Source organism: Salvelinus alpinus, chromosome 23 (genome assembly GCF_045679555.1).
Source record: "Salvelinus alpinus chromosome 23, SLU_Salpinus.1, whole genome shotgun sequence".
NCBI classification, from domain to species: Eukaryota; Metazoa; Chordata; class Actinopteri; order Salmoniformes; family Salmonidae; genus Salvelinus; species Salvelinus alpinus.
In genome coordinates, this window is record NC_092108.1 from 42486205 (window position 1) to 42500791 (window position 14587).

Sequence of the window (14587 nt, forward strand, 5' to 3'; positions counted from 1 at the left end):
AGTACGCCTCCACAGCCCAGTACGTCCTGTGCTAGCTCCCCGCACTCACCGTGCGGAGTGTGTCATCGTTCCGGCACCATCTGTGCCAGCTCTACGTACCAGGTCTCCAGTGCGCCTCCACAGCCCAGTACGTCCTGTGCCTGCTCCTCGCACTCTCCCTCAAGTGTGCCTTCCCAGTCAGGTACATTCTGTGCCTGCTTCTCGCACTCGCCCTGAAGTGCGTGTCACCAGTCAGGTACGTCCCGTGCCTGCTCCTCGCACTCTTCCTCAAGTGCGCCTTCCCAGTCAGGTACGTCCTGTGCCTGCTCCTCGCACTCTCCCTGAAGTGCGTGTCCCCAGTCAGGTACGTCCTGTGCCTGCTCCCCGCACTCGCCCTGAAGTGCGTTTCCCCAGTCCAGAGCTTCAGGCGACGGTCCCCAGTCCAGAGCTTCCGGCGACAAGTCCCAGTCCAGAGCTTCCGGCGACGAGTCCCGGTCCAGAGCTTCCGGCGACGGTTCACGGTCCGGAACCTTCTGAGACGGTCCATGGTCCGGAACCTCCAGCTCTATGACAGGAGCCTTCCTCTGCGGCGATGTCCAGTCAAGGCACGGCGTCCAGTCCAGCGACATGGCAGGAGCCTCCAGAGAGGTTCCTAGTCCAGAGCCTCCAGCGACGGTCCCCAGTCCAGAGCTTCCGGCGACGGTCCCCAGTCCAGAGCCTCCGGCAACGATCCACGGTCCAGAGCTTATGGCGATGGTTCCCAGTCCAGAGCCTCCTGCGAGGGTTCCCAGTCCAGAGCCTTTTTCCACTGGGTTTTTGTGGGATCTTGTTTGTTTGTGTGTAGTTGCCTGTGAGCACTGCATTTGACTTCACGTTTCGTTTTTTTCTGTATTGTTTTGGTGAGTTTCTTTAATTAAACATGTGGAACTCTACGCACGCTGCGCCTTGGTCCGTTAATTCTACAAACGATCGTGACACATTAGCAGACTAGAAATGGTACAATAGACAAGAAAACAGCATAGGCCACAGTTGCAGTAGGCACTTTTCAATTGCTGCAAAGCAAATTGTATTTTTCTTTTTTATTCCTAGTAAGAATGCATGATATATCAGACTATATATCAGTGTTGGACGATAATCTCTAAAAACATGATATCAATATCAGTGAATATCGCATCAGACAATATTATTTTATATCCAATATTAAGATGAACCACTTAAACTCAAGGTGTGCTAACATAAAGATTTGCAGATATTTCTGAAAAGCAGTTTTTGACAACGGTATTGTCTACAAGATAGCCTAGCGGTTAGAGTGTTGGGTTAGTAACTGAAAGGTCACTGGTTCGAGTACCCAAGGTGAAAAATCTGTCAATGTGCCCTTGAGCAAGGCACTTAACCCTAATTTACTCCAGGAGTGCTGTTCTACTATGGCTGACCCTGTAAAACAACACATTTCTCTGATCTATGTGAGAATAAAAAATAAAAAAATTGGATCATAGAACCTAATAATGGTTATAGGACTGAAACTTTCCATACCATGCATCTATATCGGTGCATCTGTAATTCCTAGTCATTTTAATGTAACTGTCACGGTTCTCTAAAGTAGAACCCAGAAGCAGACCAGGACAAGGAGAGTAAGACGAAGGTGAGTATTTATTTACAAGTTTAAATGTTGTGATAGAAAAATCCAAGTAGCGGAGCGGGCAGCGGAGGTGAGTTGATGGAATTGAGTAAGCAGATCCAAGGAAGTAACTGAAGTCACCGACGACCAGGTAGGGATGGGATGAGTGTTCCGGGTGAATGACTGTAGACAGAAAAAACTGAGGTAAGTTCAAGGCAAGCAAGACGTACAAAACAACAAAAGAAACTCTATCAAACTGGAGGCTGATACGCTGGCACAACATACTGTTCATGGCTAACGATCCGGCAGGGAATGGATGTCAGGTCAGCGCTTATGAAGTGGAGGGGTGATGATCAGGACCAGGTGTGCAGTTAGCTGATGGGATACAGGTGCGGGTACTCAGAGATCCTCCAACTAGCTACGTCGCCCGGCAACCAGACAGGGTGCGTTCCAGGACACCGGAAAAAACACTCCAGGACAGAACACAGGCAAAAACAGACTCAGGAAGCGGGATTCGTGACAGTAACTTGTTAATTCTTAGCAAAGCTAGAACAGTAAGAAAAACAGTGATTTTTCAACAATCACTGTAGGCATCTCTCATTTTCCATTCACAGCCTTCTTCGATCATGAAAAAGACAGACAAATTCAGCACAAAATAAACACATTGAATGTAAAGCACCTCAGAAGCCAGAGCAATGATCAATGTATCCACGTTCTCCATGCACAGCGGGGGGAAAGGGAGGGAGCCTTACTTGGAGTCAAAAAGATGCACTAGGTCTGGAGTGAAAGAGAGAAAAAGACGCAAAGCCGAAAATGTCCCAACCGGAGGTGTGTGAGCAGCGGAGGTGACGCCCATGCCATCACTGCCCCCCCCCCCCCTGCTCGTCTCAACTGAACATCAGCCTCCAGAAGATGATGTCAAGGTACAAAGTTTACGGGAGATTCCATTGGGCAGGAGTGAAAACAAAATGGCTACTGATCATACATAGTAAGGGGTGATGACAAGGTTACGAGAAAAGACATGGGTGTCACTCAGGACAACTGTCAAAAATAAAAACGCATATGCCTATGGATTCATTAAGAAATATTGATTCAATGTGATTGTTGTATTTGATTACTTTGGGATTGTTGTATCAATTGATTGGATTAGTGTGATTTAATAAATCACAGATTTCTACATGCAAGATTCTCAACAAGCTGTCAATTAATTGGCTATAGAGATTAATTGTACATATGAAATTCCCTATAATATACCTCCAATAGAAAAGACACAGCCGCATTCACTATTACAGTGACGACCACCGCTATGCGCCATTCAAGGGAACACACACAATCTACGGGGAAAGGCGGCAATGGGATGGGGTTGCCTAGAATCTCAAAACAAAAGCATCACAAGGCAAGGCATACACTACAGTACATGACATAATGCCAGGCAAAGGCAGCCATTTTGGGTCGCCCATTTTGGCTCACAATTGAGATCGGTTTGAACAAGGTAATTTTGCTGCTCATACAAACTATGGACAATTTAATTTACATATCAGATGAGGTACAGTGCCTTGCAAAAGTATTCATCCCCCTTGGTGTTTTTCCTATTTTGTTGCATTACAACCTGTAATTTAAATTGATTTTTATTTGGATTTCATGTAATGGACATACACAAAATAGTCCAAATCGGTGAAGTGAAATTTAAAAAATAACATGTTTAAAAAGAAATCAAATAAAAACAACGGAAAAGTGGTGCGTGCATATGTATTCACCCTTTGCTATGAAGCCCCAAAATAAGATCTAGTGCAACCAATTACCTTCAGAAGTGACATAATTAGTTAAATGAAGTCTAAGTGTCAGATGATCTGTCACATGATCTCAGTATATATACACCTGTTCTGAAAGGCCCCAGAGTCTGCAACACCACTAAGCAAGGGGCACCACCAAGCAAGCGGCACCATGAAGTCCAAGGAGCGCTCCAAACAGGTCAGGGACAAAGTTGTGGAGAAGTACAGCTCAGGGTTGGGTTATAAAAAAATATCCAAAACTTTGAACATCCCCTGGAGCACCATTAAATCCATTATTAAAAAATGGAAAGAATATGGCACCACAACAAACCTGCCAAGAGAGGGCCGCCCACCAAAACTCAAAGACCAGGCAAGGAGGGCATTAATCAGAGGCAACAAAAAGACCAAAGATAACCCTGAAGGAGCTGCAAAGCTCCACAGCGGAGATTGGAGTATCTGTCCATAGGACCACTTTAAGCCGTACACTCCACAGAGCTGCGCTTTATGGAAGAGTGGCCAGAAAAAAATACATTGCTTTAAAAAAAAAATAAGCAAACACGTTTGGTGTTCGCCAAAAGGCATGTGGGAGACTACCCAAACATATGGAAGAAGGTACTCTGGTCAGATGAGACTAAAATGTAGCTTTTTGGCCATCAAGGAAAATGCTATGTCTGGCTCAAACCCAACACCTCTCATCACCCCGAGAACAACATCCCCACAGTGAAGCATGGTGGTGGCAGCATCATGTGTGGGGATGTTTTTCATCGGCAGGAACTGGGAAACTGGACAGAATCAAAGGAATGATGGATGGCGCTAAATATAGGGAAATTCTTGAGGGAAACCTGTTTCAGTCTTCCAGAGATTTGAGACTGGGACATTTATTGATGTGAACAAACTGAGGAATTATGGTGCAATGGTTGAAAATGTACTTCTCAGGTTCACCTTCCAGCAGGACAATGACCCTAAGCATACTGCTAAAGCAACACTTGAGTGGTTTAAGGGGAAACATTTAAATGTCTTGGAATGGCCTAGTCAAAGCTGTCAATCACCACATTCTTATCGGCAGACTCAACAGCCTTGGTTTCTCAAATGACTGCCTCGCCTGGTTCACCAACTACTTCTCTGATAGAGTTCAGTGTGTCAAATCGGAGGGCCTGTTGTCCGTACCTCTGGCAGTCTCTATGGGGGTGCCACGGGGTTCAATTCTCGGGCCAACTCTCTTCTCTGTATAAATCAATGATGTCGCTTTTGCTGCTGGTGATCTGATCCACCTCTATGCAGACGACACCATTCTGTATACTTCTGGCCCTTCTTTGGACACTGTGCTAACAAACCTCTAGACGAGCTTCAATGCCAAACTGCTCTTAAATGCAAGTAAAATTAAATACATGCTCTTCAACCGATCGCTGCCCACACTTGCCTGCCCGTCCAGCATCACTACTCTGGACGGTTCTGACTTAGAATATGTGGACAACTACAAATACCTAGGTGTCTGGTTAGACTGTAAACTCTCCTTCCAGACCCACATTAAGCATCTCCAATCCAAAATTAAATCTAATTCTAATTAAATCTAATTAAATTCCTATTTCGCAACAAATCATCCTTCACTCACGCTGCCAAACATACCCTCGTAAAACTGACTATCCTACCGATCCTCGACTTTGGCGATGTCATTTACAAAATAGCCTCCAACACTCTACTCAACAAATTGGATGCAGTCTATCACAGTGCCATCCGTTTTGTCACCAAAGCCCCATATACTATCCACCACTGCGACCTGTACGCTCTCGTTGGCTGGCCCTCGCTTCATATTCGTCGCCAAACCCACTGGCTCCAGGTCATCTACAAGTCTTTGCTAGGTAAAGCCCGGCCTTATCTCAGTTCACTGGTCACTATAGCAGCACCAACCCGCAGCATGCGCTCCAGCAGGTATATTTCACTGGTCACCCCCAAAGCCAATTCCTCCTTTCCTTCCAGTTCTCTGCTGCCAATGACTGGAACGAACTGCAAAAATCACTGAAGCTGGAGACTCATATCTCCCTCACTAACTTCAAGCACCAGCTGTCAGAGCAGCTCACAGATCATTGCACCTGTGCATAGCCCATCTGTAAATAGCTCATCAAACTACCTCATCCCCATACTGTATTTATTTATTTATTTTGCTCCTTTGCACCCCAGTATCTCTACTTGCATATTCATCTTCTGCACATCTATCACTCCAGTGTTTACTTGCTATATCGTTATTACCTCGTAATTATGGCCTATTTATTGCCTTATCTCCCTTATCTTACCTCATTTGCACACACTGTATATAGCCTTTTTTCTACTGTGTTATTGACTGTATGTTTGTTTATTCCCTGTGTAACTCTGTGTTGTTGTATGTGTCGAACTGCTTTGCTTAATCTTGGCCAGGTCGCAGTTGTAAATGAGAACTTGTTCTCAACTAGCCTACCTGGTTAAATAAAGGTGAAATAAAATAAATAAATAAAAAAGCCCAGACCTCAGTCCAATTGAGAATCTGTGGTAGGACTTAAAGATTGCTGTACACCAGAGGAACCCATCCAACTTGAAGGAGCTGGAGCATTTTTGCCTTGAAGAATGAGCAAAAATCCCAGTGGCTAGATGTGCCAAGCTAATAGAGACATACCCCAAGAGACTTGCAGCTGTAATCGCTGCAAAAGGTGGCTCTAGAAAGTATTGACTTTGGGTGTGGGGGGGGGGGGGGGGGGGGTGAATACACGCTCAAGTTTTCTGTTTTTTTGTCTTATTTCTTGTTTGTTTCACAAGAAAAAATATTTAGCATTTTAAAAGTGGTAGGCATGTTTTGTAAATCAAATGATACAAACCCCCCAGCAAATCGATTTTAATTCTAGGTTGTAAGGCAACAAAATAGGAAAAATGCCAAGGGGGGTGAATACTTTCGCAAGCCACTGTATACTGTAAACAATAGCTTCAGAATAAACTTTGCTTTATGTTAGCTCTATGTAAAACAGTAACATTAGCATTGTAAAGGTTGCATTTAGTTGTTTCTATGTAAGTATATCTGCAGTGGATTCAAACACTGTTCATCAGTGCATTGTAGACGACACACCGGGGAAGCTTACAGTTTTTGTAGCTTGGCTGTCCGAAAGGCTTCCCCTTGGAGAAGATGATGGCCACAGCTAGGTACTGGAAGGAGGACATGTAGAAGAGTGTTCTCGTAGTTCTTGATGTTCTTGTGGTCGACATGTGACGTTACGTTGAGACCATGGGTGACACTGGCACTGGAAACATTACAGGCACTGTTGAAGAGGAACTTGGGTTAGCATGAAGTTACATTTCTTGGACCTAATTACATGGGCCAGATATTGTACCTCTGATTGTTTACAGGATATGCCATGATGGTAACTGTCATCCAGAGCAAAGTCCAAGGGTGACCTTCATTGACCTTTGGATGGACTTCTTAGATGTAATTACACAACTAGGTGGCGTGGTGGAGAGTCAAAATAGCCAAATAGGTGTCCCAGTTTCCTTCCCCCACAGCCCAGGCAGTGCAGTACACACTTTGAGAGGGGCGTCCATTTCTCGTGCCAGCTCTGGCCTCGGATCCAGAGGAAGGCCAGGACCTGGAAGGCCAAGCAGGTGAGGATCAAATCAAATCAAACTTTATTTGTCACATGCACCGAATACAACAAGTGTACACTTTACCGTGAAATGCTTACTTACAAGCCCTTAACCAACAGCGCAGTTCAAGACGAGTTAAGAAAATATTTACCAAGTAGACTAAAATAAAAGGTAATAATAAAAAGGGACACAATAAGAATAACAATGACGAGGCTCTATACAGGGGGCACCGGTACCGAGTCAGTGTGCGGGGAGTACAGGTTAGTTGAGGTAATTTGTACATGTAGGTGGGGGTGAAGTGACTATGCATAGCTAATAAACAGCGAGTAGTAGCAGTGTACAGACAGGATCTGGGTCAGCACAGAGAACAGCAGAGGGCCGGAGATCAGACTGGATGGGGGCTGTCGCACCACACAATTCCTTCCACACCTGGTCAGACTCACTGGTAATAAAGAATGATTGGAAATCAATCAACAGTACATCATGATACATGTTATTCATGGAGCACATCTAATTCTACAGCAAAATCTTAGTGATTTTAATAAAGGTTGAGCATAAATGGAAGAGCTGGATGTCTCTTCCCAACGGCAAATAATCTCATAAAGAATGTGGTCGGGATGTTTAGTACAGCGTCTGTTGAAACACTCGGCTCTGGGTAATGCTAGCTAAAATATGTCGAGACAGAGATCCACACTACTCGTGAAGGCGATGATTAGGATGATAGCAACGTCAATGAAGTGGAACTGGAAGTCTCCTCGGCTGCTGAGGATCTAGAAACAGAGAAGCACAAGCCCTTAAAACTGATCTCAAACCAGCCGGTATCTTGTTTGTCAGTTCATCAAAGCTGCTAAACTGACCGAGGACCAGTACTCACAGAGTAGAGGAGTGTGACTGGATGATGCTGTACAGAGCCATGAACTTGAACAGACAGAAGCAGCTCGGCCCTCCCTGTGGAGAAACAACAGGCCATCATTCAGTCTGGTATTTGGTATTTTATTAGGATCCCCATTAGCTGTTGCAAAAGCAGCAGCTACTCTTCCTGGGGTCCACACAAAACATGAAACACAATACAGGATGACATAATACAGAACATCAATAGACAAGAACAGCTCAAGGACAGAACTACATAAAAAAATGTTAAAGGCCCAGGTAGCCTACATATCAATTAATACACACAAACTATGTAGGTCAAATAGGGGAGAGGCGTTGTGCCGCGAGGTGTTGCTTTATCTGTTTTTTGAAAGCAGGTTTACTGTTTATTTGAGCAATATGAGATGGAAGGAAGTTCCATGCAATTAGGGCTCTATATAATACTGTACGCTTTCTTGAATTTGTTCTGGATTTGGGGACTGTGAAAAGACCCCTGGTGGCATGTCTGGTGGGATAAGTGTGTGTGTCAGAGCTGTGTGTAAGTTGACTATGCAAATAATTTGGGATTTTCAGCACATTAATGTTTCTTATAAAAAGAAGAAGTGCTGTAGTCAGTCTCTCCTCAACTCTTAGCCAAGAGAGACTGGCATGCATAGTATTTATATCAGCCCTCTGATTACAATTAAGAGCAAATTGTGCAGCTCTGTTCTGGGCCAGCTGCAGCATAACTAGGTATTTCCTTGCAGCACTGGACCACATAACTGAACAATAATCAAGATTAGACAACGCTAGAGCCTGCAGAACCTGCTTAGTGGAGTGTGGTGTCAAAAAAGCAGATCATGTCTTTATTACGGCCAGACCTCTCCCCATCTTTACAAACATTTAATCTATATGTTTTGACCATGACAGTTTACAATCTAAAGTAACGGCAAATAATTTAGTCTCCTCAACTTGTTCAACAGCCACACCCTTCATTACCAGTTTCAGCTGAGGTCTAGAACTTATTAAGGAATGATTTGTACCAAATATAATGCTCTTAGTTTTAGAGATGTTCAGGACCAGTTTATTACTGGCCACCCATTCCAAAACAGACTGCCACTCTTTGTTAAGGGTTTCAGTGACTTCATTAGCTGTGGTTGCTGATGCGTATTTGGCTGAATCATCAGCATACATGGACACACATGCTTTGTTTAATGACAGTCGCAGGTCATTGGTAAAAATAGAATAGAGTAGAGGGCCTAGAGAGCTGCCCTGCGGTACACCACACTTTATATGTTTGACATTAGAGAAGCTTCCATTAAAGAAAAACCTTTGAGTTCTATTAGATAGATAGCTCTGAATCCACGATAATGCAGAGGTTGAAAAGCCATAACACATACATTTTTTCAACAACTGGTCATGGTAAATAATATCAAAGGCTGCACTGAAATCTAACAGTACAGCTCCCACAATCTTCTTATTATCCATTTTTTTCAATCAATCATCAGTCATTTGTGTCAGTGCAGTACATGTTGAGTGCCCTTCTCTATAAGCATGCTGAAAGTCTGTTGTTTATTTGTTTACAGAGAAATAGCATTGTATTTGGTCCAACACTATTTTTTCCAACAGTTTGCTAAGCGCTGGCAGCAAGCTTATAAGTCTGCTGTCAGAACCAGTAAAGGCCGCTTTACCACTCTTGGGTAGCGGAATTACTTTGGCTTCCCTCCAAGCCTGAGGACAAAAACTTTCCTCTAAACTCAGATTAAAAATATGACAGATAGGAGTGGCTATAGAGTCAGCTACCATCCTCAGTAGGTTGTCAATGCCAGGAGGTTTGTCATTATTGAGCGATAGCAATAATTGTTCCACCTCTCCCACACTAACTTTACAAAATTCAAACTTGCAATGCTTTTCTTTCATTATTTGCTTTTTTTATGCATGAATACAATTGCTCACTGTTGAATACAATTGCTCACAATTGCTCTGGCAACTCTGGAAGAGACTACTTTGATGCAGCACTTCAAATACCTCAACAGATACATTTTATTCCACAGGCCGTTATAGCCTATAGTTTATTCACATTGTTATAGAGATGCGGTCAAATACATTGGCAGCCTTGCACTTTACAATGGAGTGCAATGTTCTGTTTTCTCTTTTCAAAACTGGTTGAATGGCTATTTTTACCCTGTAGGCACATGCAACTTACCACATGTGAGTTCAATTACACATAAACAAGAATCACTTGCCTCCCACCAAATTAATTAGAATTTTGAATAATTTAGTCTCGGCCATTTGTTTACCTAATTAAATTGAAAAATCTTAATTTCAGTTTAGATATTTTTGTCTTAGTCCTGTAAAGGTTGAACGCATACAAATACATATGGGAACACCAAAAGTTTTCAATGTATTTTTTGTTGTTGTTGAAGAAATAGTGAATCGTGCAAGGTGGCATATATATTTGACCGCAGCGGCACCTTACGACTAACTGTCTGTTTAAGTACCGTTCGATATCATGTTGTTACCAAAATAAGTACATTATAGCTTGCCATGTAATTTGTACCAACTGTATAAGGCCTGTAAAATAAAGTGATAGTTAACAAGGTTGATGAGAGGGATGCTACAGTACCTAATGAGGTTGGGTACACAGGAGATGTTGGAGGTGAAGAGGGAGGTGACCGAGGCACCCAGCGCTGACAAGGAGGTCCCACTGTGAGCTGTCTTCAGGGCCTGGAGATAGCAGAAAAAGAAGGGAGGGGAGATCTCTCAATGCGCTCCAAAAAAAATCCTTGGGACACTGGTTCAATTCCCGTGGAGGCCAGTTGAAAGTTAAGAGTCTCTTTGTCAGTTTGCATAACAATGTCTGAAAAAAATACAGTTTATCGCAGAAATACAAGAGGCTGAATCTGTAATACATTACAAGAAAGAGAGGTCTGTTCCTAATAGTGCTGTCATGAGAATACTGCCCCCTTATGGCTCAACTCACCAATGTCATCCTGAGTGTCTGTTAAACAACTAAAATGTTTGCGCTCAGTCAGTAAATAGCTGATCCTATGTGACAGGGGCCCTGATCATATCAACACTAACCTGCCCCTTCAAACATTATTTACAGTAATAAAATATGCCATTTAGCAGACGCTTTTATCCAAAGCAACGTAGAATCACGCGTGCATACATTTTACGTAAGTATGGTCGCAGGAATTGAACCCACTATCCTGGCGTTGCGAGCGCCATTCTCTACAAACTGAGCTACAGAGGACCATATAATTGCAGTAAAACATGCTTTTATAGCATGAGATGAAAAGCACCCAGTGGATTTCTTCCAACATCATGAAAAACGACAACCCCATACTTACAGTCATTGGCACCATCACCACACATCCCTACAGTATAGCTGCAGAGAGAAAAAAACACAGAGGCAATTAACGCCATGTGGCCAATGTAATACTGGCTAACAGCTCCCAGTGAGCACAAGACGTTGAAAGGACGTCTTTTCAACGTCTTGTGCTCATATGGTTAGTGCTGAAGAGGAGACTCACTCAACACACCAGCTGAGTCTTCTGGTCAGGAGCCATGCAGGCGAGTATTGTGTCCTGCAGTGCCAACTACAGAACCACCCAGAGAAGAAACTACCATCAAATGATGTTGTACTACAGTGTGACATAGGCTGTGTTGACACAGGCAGCCCAATTCTAATCTATTGCCCAATTATTGTCAAAAGAGCTGATCAGATTGGTCAAAAGACCAATTAGTGTAAAAAGGTCAGAATTAGGCTGCCTGTGTAAACGCAGCCATATTATCCATAATGGTCTACTATCAAGGTCTTACAAACCCAGTCTACACAGGATGGTTATAGGAGGCACTAAACACCAGAATGTAGCAATTTAGTATGTGCTACAGTCCTTTCATTTCAGTTGTCCAAATAGAGGGATGGAATGTGGCACTGACCTTTTGGACCAAGTCAGGAAAGTGTTCTGTGACAACAGCGAAGGACCTGCCACTCATGGCAAAGTGGTAGCGCTGCTCCTGCTGCTCACCATAGGCCACGTGGCAAATATCTTCAAGGCTGATCTCCACTGACTGGGGAACAATAGAGAAAAGTGGGGTGTGAACGGCCATGATGGATCACACACATCAGTGTGTAGCTTACCTTTTTAAAATAACACACATACTTTATATTTTATAATGGACTTCATGGATACATAAAGCAGTATCTTGTTTCCAAGGGAGACTTGCTTAATGAACTCAGATCATGTCTTCATAGAATAATTGAATGAATAATTGAATATCAATCTACAATGCTGTTCTTCCGTCACCTCAACGTGGTTGTCCATGCTGGTGGAGTGGTTCTCTGTATGGTGCCAATTGATCCGAGAAGGCTGGATGTCTTTGGGAGGTGTGGCGTCTGCTATGATGACCCTCTCATGAGGTGCTTATCATCCCACAGTCTCTGGCTACTGATATGGTTTAGAGCATATTATCACCTACAGACCAAGAGAGGGAATAACAAGATGCTATACATTTCCATTGTTACCAGTGTAGGTGTGGGACCTAGTCATAGCTAGTTTAGTAATCCCAAATGACATAATAGCAGTTGCAGAACTGGTGGTTACTTCAGAGTCTAAAGCGCTGGTGGATGTATGGTAAGATTGGCACATGCTACAGTACATCAATCTCAACATGTTTTACTGTGAGTGAAGACTGTGTATAAGATTGCCTTACTCACCAATAACCATCACAGTGCGTGATGTTTGCACATCGTTGGTCTTTTTAAAACCCTGACAGTCTCTTCCTTCAGCTTGTTTGGCATGATTATGAGCCCAAGGATCTCCATATTGGTCTCTATGAGATCCATGACAGGAATAGAAAACAGACAATACAACAACAACAAAAAAGTATCCTAGGTAAAAAGAATCTAGCTAACGCAAGGTTACAAATGTCTTGAATCTTCCAACAGGAAATAAGCTAGTTCTCATTACTGTGATTGGTTCGGCACATATCACACATATGTATTGTGTGGGCCGATCCAGACAAACAAGATCGACGACGACCACGTCCTCACATGTTTTCGCTTATAATCATCAAAAGTCCACAAGTGTTTTCCATGTATCTTTGTATCAGATGTCAGGACACAGAATTCTCAGCTTCAGGAACTGACAATCCAATCTTGAACTAAACTGCTGAATTTCACTCTGTACCCTAAAGTAGCCAATGTCTTCACTGTTCTCGTTGTTCAATTGGAAGTTGTATCAGTTTCATGTCAACCAACGTCTGTAACGATGCATGTTTTCGTAATTCAGAATGACTATATCATCTTGAGACTTGGCCTTTTAGCCATGTTTTACTACACAACGCTAGTGGCCTTGTTTTTTTTTGTTGCCTCTGCTGCTTATTAGTCGCTGCATTTTCACGTGAACACTTGTTTCCCAAAGCTCTGTATAAAAAAACTTTTACTTCCACCAGATCCTGGAAGTCAAGTCTCCTCTTTTACCTTTTCAAAGTCAACTTGCTACTGCAAAATTGCCGCTTACAGTATTCAGCCCATTCTGAGTTTGGCCAGGAGAGTTTGGCCTCCAGCTGGCGATGGGCCAGGGTTATGTCTCTGAACCCCAGACTCCAGTGTCTCGGTAAAGCTCTCCGATACTAAAAGAAGTGTTTCCAAAGCCTGTCTTGACAGTCCACATACAGGTTGGGTACTGGAATAGAAGCACATGTTCTGGCAAGCTGCTCCCTGGTAAGAGTTGGTAAGATAAGGGTCTCACTAATATTTGTCCTCTCTGCAGAGGCTGGCCTCAACCTCTGGCGCCCCCTTGAGGTAGGTGTCCATGCCCTTCTTCCCAGCCTCTGGACCACCACATTCGTCCTCTGTAGAGCCGACGAGAAGGGGAACTGGCAGACAATCCCAATCTCATATGATGATTTAGGACAGATAGATAGCACACGGTCAGTCAAACATTATCCATTCAACCTATCCATTCACATGCAAATCAACACTCAAGGAAAGAAAGAAATATGCTTTTGTCCTCAGACTTCTTACCGTCAACTCAGACAGCTCCTGAAAAGTAAAGGAGAAAATAAGGCTAAAGTATATTTAACAGGTATGTAGACGTAGAGAGGTAAGAGTGAGCATACTATGGATACTTTACCATGTCCTTTGCTAGATTTACTTCCTGGTTGACCTTGGGGAGCACCTGCGTTGGGCATTATGGAATTGTAGAGGGCTGTCTCTTAGTCTGTAGGCTCCTCCAGAATCTAGGAATCACAATCATTGGTGTTAAGCAACATCAGGGACCCCTTGAAAACTGTCAGCCCCTTCTGACAGGCGAAAGAGGATTTAGACAGGTAGCCTGAATGCCAGTCTGCTTTAGCCATCTTTTTGCTATCTTGTCAAAGCAATGATTTAACATTGCTGAATGCAGAAACAGTCTGGCACATATGCTTATGGAAGGGATTGTGTTCTTGTCTTAGTATATAGCATTGTTAGCATAGCCAGGGTGCGAATTACGGGGGAGCCGGGGGGGCTCAGCTCCCCTGAGTGAGACATTAGCTCCCCTAAATGTAACAAAAGTCAAACTTTTGGGGGTGTCTAAATAATGCTAATTTAACCATTATCCTATTTGTTTAAAATGCAGTGGTAAATATGTTTTACAGTGGTAAATATGAAAATAAAAGCTTCCGAATGAAACGAACACCCCCACCTCTCTGTCATGGTTTAAACCATTCTTTTATTTCTATGTGGCTACACAAACTGTCTCCCTGTCCACGGCAC

At 43.3% G+C, this 14587-nt stretch overlaps 1 pseudogene; it reads right to left on the reverse strand.

Moving 5' to 3' along the window:
* Positions 1-1611: 1611 nt before the first annotated feature.
* Positions 1612-14022, reverse strand: LOC139551277 (polyamine-transporting ATPase 13A3-like; annotated as a pseudogene).
* Between the last annotated feature and the right edge of the window lie 565 nt (positions 14023-14587).